Below are 7,500 nucleotides of genomic sequence, written 5' to 3' on the forward strand. Positions count from 1 at the left end.
CCGTGCATTCATTGATCTGATTAAATTGTTGATAGTTTCAATCCGTATTGAGTACATTGTGTTCACTGCTGTTTGTTTGAATTGCTCAAAAGACTCTTTTGTAATGTTCTGTGATACAGCCTGCTCTTTCAGTTTGCTGGAGGCAATATGAAACAGATTTTCTATAGGATGTAAGTCTGGGCTTCGTGGTGGCAGTTTCAACAGAGTTGAATCAGCCCGTGACATTGCACTTTTTGCGAGTGCTGAGTTTTGCGATGGGTCACCGTCTTGTACCCAAATTAGACTATTTCCTTTGTCTGCTGTCTGAAACATAGTATTAAAGTTTCTGTCAATGAAATTGGAAAAGTACACACCAGTCATTTTCTCGTAGGGCTCACAAATAATCACACCTTTTCCGTAACTGATGGCCACCATGAGTTTTAACACTTTGCCGCCAGTTCCCTCTTTTCGTCCCTTGGATGTACAACCCAAGGCAAGTCCCTCTGATATCTTTCTCCATGTCCTCCCCTTTGTTGCGCGAGCTTGTTCACAGGGATTTGATTTGTGGGCAAATCCAGTTCCGTCCAAAAAGAACGATAAATGCTCAGTCCAAAAATTCTCAGGTAAATCTTTCTTGCACCATTTAGCAAAAGACAACCTTGTTTTCAGATCCTCTCTCTTTAGGAGTCCTTTCTTTCGTGCTTGTAGATAGTAATAACCTTTATCATTTAAGAATCTGGTGACTGTCCTTACCGAGACTTCAGACTTGTCGATTCCTGCTTGTTCCATGATGCGCGCAGCAGAAAAGTTCCCTTCCTCGGCTCTTAGCGTTACAATGCTCCTGGTAATTAAACGCTTCTGTCTCTCAGTAAGCTTTCTTGGACGCCCTTTTCTTGATGCTGGCCTTAGAGAACGCTTGTTTACACCACCTTCTTAAGCGATTCTGAAAACACTACTACGTGAAACGCCACAAAGATCTGCCACTTTATGCACTGAAAGTCCTCGAACAGGACTTAAACAATAGACACGAGCTCTAGCATCACAATCGATTCTTCCCTTAAAGACCATTTTGTTTGAAGCAAATGTTGATTTACTATAGCTACCAGTTACGACGTATTTATAATCCTCTACTTTATCACTAAGACTAGATTAACGTAGAAGAATTGTTTTCAATTTCCAGAAAGAAACAGTGCATAGTTAACCCGAAATCTAATTTTAAAATACCGTGACAATCACCCTTATCTCTATCACTGGCGTCACATATTCTCTCAAAAATTCCTCGCATATCTCTTTCAGACAATCCCGGCCAAAAGTAGTTGGGACACTTGAGCTAGATCACGTATCCCCCATCCCCCCTAATCAATGTTGGAAAATGTCGCGTTTTTCCAACAAAAAGGGAAAAAATCACCCGATTATCAACATTGTAAGTGGGGGGAGGGGAGAACTCGTTTGTTGTCCCAACTTTTTTGTCCGGGATTGTAGTTGACTGTGATTGGTCAACAGACTTAGCTTTGGGAGTACTTCGAGTCTCTTTGTGATTCCACTGCTGTCAATGAAATGGTTGGGAGTGTGAAGTAAATTTCAGGGTGTGATAAAGTGGACAATAGCATTCTAATTAGCCATAGTAAAAAAAAAGCGGTTCTTAAAAGCGGTTAAGATGATCACAAAGCATCACTTGCTGCCTTGGGAGGACAGCTAGCAATTCTTTCTTGCACTTTGTTAGAATTAAATTTCCAGAAAATCTGGCGTTTCAGTATCTGTTGGCTTGCGAGCTTGAGTCACAAATCCAGACAAACACAAAGAGTAGCTTCACCATGCGCGTTTGAAAAGCGATAACAAACAAGAATTTATGCTTTGCAGAAATAAATTTTACTCCCTGCCCCCCGAAAAGCAGCTGTTGCTAGCTTGTAAGAATCAAGCAAGGGCAGAGAATTTGTCACATGCAAGTGAAGGTATGCTAAAAATTGACTCATCATTTGAATGGCTACTGCGCACGTTGTGGTTATGTTTTTCACGGCCTCTCTCCTAGCACTGCTGAACTCGCTCTTATCATAGTAGGTTCAGTATGCCAAAAAAAATGACATCGATGCGGGATGATAAAGAGAAAAGGGAAATAAACACAGTATACTTTCTTTATCGTGTTGGTCATAAATGAACAACAGTCCGCCTTAAGCCAGCCTGAGCCAAACCAGTTCCTGTTCCATTTCTTTTAGGCTAGTGACGATCTCCTCAGGCCCTTGGTTGATATCATCTGGGTTGAGGGCAATCGTACACCAGTAGTTTAATCGCAGAGCGTGGCGGCTTCTGTTGTTGGTAACGTTTGGAACCTTTTTGGTAGGGTAATTCACCTTGCCATAGACGAGGATCCCAACACAAGATCTGTAAGGGGAAGATAATCTGTATCCAAGTGGCAGCAAGTTATCCTGGAGCACCTGGAACATCTGCTCAGGTTTCTCGATGGCACTCCATTGCCACAGAGCTTCTCCGTTAATGTGCAAATAAAACATCGGGTTGCAGTGTTTTAGCGGTGTGGATATGTGTAAGAAAGCAGGGTTGATTGGGGATTCAATGAGCTCTAAAAAGAGCTCCTGATCAACCTTCTGCATTTCTTGCTCTTTTGAGACAGTTTGTGTGTAGGTTGTCAATGGCTACACAATACCGCCTTTTCGGTACACTTGTGAGAAAAATCTCTTTTTAGCAGATGCAATTATCACTAAAGGGTATTTTAAATAATAATTGCACAGCACTGATTCTTTCTTCAACTCTATGTTAAAGGTATACAAACTGCTCGGGCTGTAGGAGTTGGCACTTTCTCTTTTATTCATCTTTTATTAGCCTTTAAACTGCTGTTTTGTTGCTTAGTCTCAATGTGTAATAGTCCCAAAGGGGTTCTATTGTTTGCAGAGGCAGAGCTTCGACTACATTTAAATTCTAGTGGGAGATTCAAAATAGGTTTGTTCTATTCCCGTGGGAGTTTCTAAGGAGAGGGAAAGCAAGAACTTTGGTGGAAAAAATCTAAAGTTGGAGTTTGTGACCACTTTGAATCATCAGTTTCATTTGAAACTGGGCATAAAGCCATCTCAAGCAACAAACGGTCAAAGCCATATGCAAACTTTTTGGTCAAGCATTTGAGCAAAGAAAAATTTAGCTTTGTAGTTTACTCTCATACCAAAAATTCCTTGAAATGGACCAAATTGAAATAAAATTTGCAACTAGTTCTAATTGCAGTAAAATCTCAGAAAATGTCTCGTATTTTCTACTGATGTGTCATCTTCAAGAGCTATATGCAAACTTTTCTAAACTTGACTAATAGGCTCGTAATCGTGCAAAATATACATACTGTTTGTAGATGTCGGTCATTTTTCTTATTGTCTGGACAGCTGGGATAATTATTCAGTTTGAATTTACGTGCAGAGGTCACAAAAAAAAACCCGGATGTGTCGCGGCATTGTGGGCGATGAACCATGTGTCATTCTACTTTTAGTCATTTTAGTTGTTTTGATCTTTATTGGAAGCTCTAGAGCAGGGTGTAACTGTAGCCATTTTAGTGTACATGTATAGTTTACAGTTAGTACTAATCATAAATGAACTTGAGCTTGCCTTTCATTCTGTTGCGTTTTGTCAAATTCTTAATGGACTTCCTAAAAAAATAGGGAAAAATCACACATTTTTTGCCATTCTCAAGAAAAACAAACATGATTGAAAGTCGTGTGACAACTCTGTGACAGACCTTGTTACTGATGTCAAGCTGATTTCAATTTACAATGTCCCACTGCAACAAAACGAAAAAATAATAACAATTTCCTAGTTACTTATCTTGTAAATGTCTAATACAGTCGTACCTCTAGACCAGAAGAGGCTAAATAGTAGGACAAATTCATACTTGTTGGTAGACATACCAGAATGCCACATGACTTGCGGTGATGCTGGTGGAGGAGCTAAAGGCTGCATTTGGGTACCTGGCATGTGCATTTGGCCAACTGAACCCGTTCGGTGCAGTTCATTGTATGAACAGTTGGGCATCAGTTGCAACACAGGACTGGTTGGGTTGTAGACCACACTTTGCTTTGGATAAGGTAACTGCTGAAACAGATGTTGGTACTGCTGTTGTGTTTGGACCTGCTGGTATGCCGCTGTGTGCATGGTTGGCATGGTATTTGTGATGTGTGTACTGGCATTGTTAGCCACTTGCCATAGGCTGTTTTGTCTTTTTGAATTTTTGCGCTGCATTTTTGGACAATGAAAAGACTTCAGATCAATACAAAGGCTGTCGTTGCTATCGGCCTGATCAGCAATGAACACGTGTAACTGCCACTTTGCTGCTTCATAAGCAGCTACTGTTGTGGAGCGCAATAGTTCATCACACAGGGTCTTAAATACTTTAGCGCTGTGAGTGTCAAGCCTTTTGTGCCTTTTTGTTTCGCAAATCTTTAAAATGAAACTTGCAAGATTTAATTTTGTTTTTGGCGTCAACTCCAAATACATTCACAATTCCAGAGAGGATGGTGCCTGCCATATCTGTGACCAACCGATTGGATCAAAACTCTTACAGTTGCCATTGGATGCTTTGGATATGGTCTTGTTGAAAAGTTTCCAAAACAGTTCCTCGTTTTCTGTGGTTTCTTTCTCTGCCCCCATGATAGCTAGCGGTATTTGCTTCTGGAGTAGAGGGTGGTAGACACACGCTGTTAATGCAATCCAGACCACAGTATCGATTTTGGTCACTCCAGTGACCATAGATTGAAAACGCGACAGAAAATTGGCGTTACTTTTGATTCTCACCAAATTTGGACAGTGGGATGATCTCATCATTAGCCAATAACAGGCCATTTTTCAGCTCTTTTCGTCATTCCCCCCCTCGTGAGAGTTTGTCAAGTTAGCTAATTTAGTATGCAAGCCAACGTAATGGTGGTCGGTGTTGGCGAAATGTTTATTTGCTCAAAATTGGGGCAAAATCTTTCGGAGATGGAAGTCAGGACATTTGTAAGGATACAGAAAGTAATTTGGGACCAGTTGCTGGCTTCTAAGGCTGAATTTATCCAGAAGTAAGCTGTATTTTCGTTTTCGTGCCGAAAGCCATGCGGGGAAATGTTATCGGCTTGTTATGCTCTCCTGTTCTGTTTTTTCTCTTGGTCTGTTTTGTAGCCTGCCGAGGCCATTCTTTCATCTAAATCAGTTGAAAAAAGTTCGAAAAAGATGTTCCCATTCAAGTTTAAGCTCTCAGGTGATAATTCTGGAGTTTTTTTGCTGAAACATCAGCTTTGTTATGTCCGTGTTTTTCGGTTGCTATGGGCGACCGTAGCGTCCTTTGTTAGGTCAAGTCTGGGAAGTGAGGTCGCAAAAAAATTCTAATTAATTCGGGTTTCGTTCGATTTTGCTGAAATTTTAACACGATAAAGCTGGATTGTTAAGGAATAGATTTACGTTCTACCGATGTGTGGTAGCTATTAACACTAAAGTGATATATCGCTTCGAAGTCAGGGTTTTGAAGAGATTTTTTTTGCACCGTGTGGGTTCGGCGTGATTTTGTAATCGGAGGATTTTGTTGACCCCGAAGGAAAAAATATCCCGAAAAGGTCATTGCATCGACAATTCAAACGAATATAAATATGTATATGTTCCGAGCTAACTTTCTGGTGAAAAAATATAATTTTTGACGAGCGCTAGGTTTTTAATTTTTTTCCCGCGAAACACAGGGTATGTTAATGTAATGAAGCCTCGACACCTATTGTGTTTGCCATCAAAGAAACAAAATTCTTCCGTTAAAAAATCGTCCTTTTCGTCGTCCATAGGAACAGCCAGCTTCATCTTTGCCTCACTGCTTTCTAACACAAATGATGGTTGGTCAGGGTTTCCACGTCTGTCATTTATTTTGAGCACATAAAGTTTGTCTTTTTCATCATAATACTCTTTTAAAATAACAATGGCCTCAAAGTTGTCACCGTGCGGTTCAGTTTCTCCTCTAATTTTTTGCTTTTTGTTCAATATTTGTTTTCTATTCATTACCGAGGCAGCCTCTTTTTCAACTGTTTGCCAGTCCATCTGATTTTGAAAAGCAGACAGAACAATTGTCGGCTGGATCTCAGAAGGTTTGATGTTAGGATTATTTTTGAATGGGTTCTTTTATTATCTGTACATTTCCGGTTGTTTTTACTATGGGCTGGCAAGTGTGGTTTCCTTGATGAAAAACTTTCAAAACCTCCTCCAGTCTGTGTAGCAAACTTGCATGTGCCCTTTCCATTTTGTGGGGCAGTTTTTTTCCACCTTGTCCTGTCCTTGAGGGTATTATGCACCTCCTTTTCTACATTGGCAAGTTCGAATGCTGACATCCCATCTATTGTTGAAGGTAATTACCTCCTTGACTTCCTGTAATACTACATCTTGCCACAATTCTGGCCCAAACTTCCACTGCTTGAGGTAGCCTTCTGGTTCATCCCTGTCTGTAGATCTTCAAATTCACTACTGGAATCACTGGTAGTTGCAAGTGCCTCTTTTTCTATTTTGTTTTTCGGGGTGTGCAAATACGAAGATTGTACTCTTTGTTATTTCACTTAGATCTTCATGAGAAAATTTCTTCAGCGATACAAGATTTGTTTTGCTCATGAAAGCCATTATCTTATCCAGGCTCGGCTCGTGTTTAGTGTGGATTGTACAGGAGAAGTATTGGCTTTCGCAAGCACTCACCTTCTTTACACAAATGAGTGTTAGTTATTGGACTCTACTGTTATCATGTAAATCGTATACATGTTCTTGTACTATGCAGTCATTTTGAACAGCTGTGAATGCAGTCAAACTGCTGAACTTACATGTACTGGAGCTGTTTCTTAACTACATGACAATATTAACTGTGAGTATGGGGACATCAATTGAACAATACCGGTCGAGGAAGCGGCGGATGCCTTATCACATGTTTAGTGAGGATGGATTCTTACCATGTCTTAGCTAAATGTGTTTTACTTGACAACATTGAAATTCTGGACATGAACAGAAATGATGGGCTACATTTTGTCTACATCCCATTGCTTGTCAAAGGAAGTGAATGATGTGGAGAACAATCCAGGCCCTGCAGTATTTAATAACACTAATCCAACAACCACTGTGTCTGCTGGCCACAAGTCAAGGAACTGACAGAAGCACTTTGGTGAACGTTGGTAAGCAGTGTGTTGCAAATTATGTTTACTTGATTATTGTTTTAATTTATAATAACAAAGAAGACACTGTTCTCATAATATGTATATTGGATCGAGCCCATACAGTTCTACAAGATATTAATTCTGCACAAGAAATGTGAATTAGCCATTAACTGTTACAATGAGGTTAACTAATATTCCAGGAATAGTTTCAGTTTTTGCCAGAATGTACATTCAATGCAATGTAATGCAATTTAATACATTATTCATCATTCTTACTCTTGACATCAAACAATGCCCAATATATGTCTCTTAAAAATTCACTTCCAGAAGCTTTTTCAATTAATTTTCTCACTCATCAATAACTTATCAAGTTTAAACAATGTAAATC

Source organism: Orbicella franksi, chromosome 10 (assembly GCF_964199315.1).
Source record: "Orbicella franksi chromosome 10, jaOrbFran1.1, whole genome shotgun sequence".
NCBI classification, from domain to species: domain Eukaryota; kingdom Metazoa; phylum Cnidaria; class Anthozoa; order Scleractinia; family Merulinidae; genus Orbicella; species Orbicella franksi.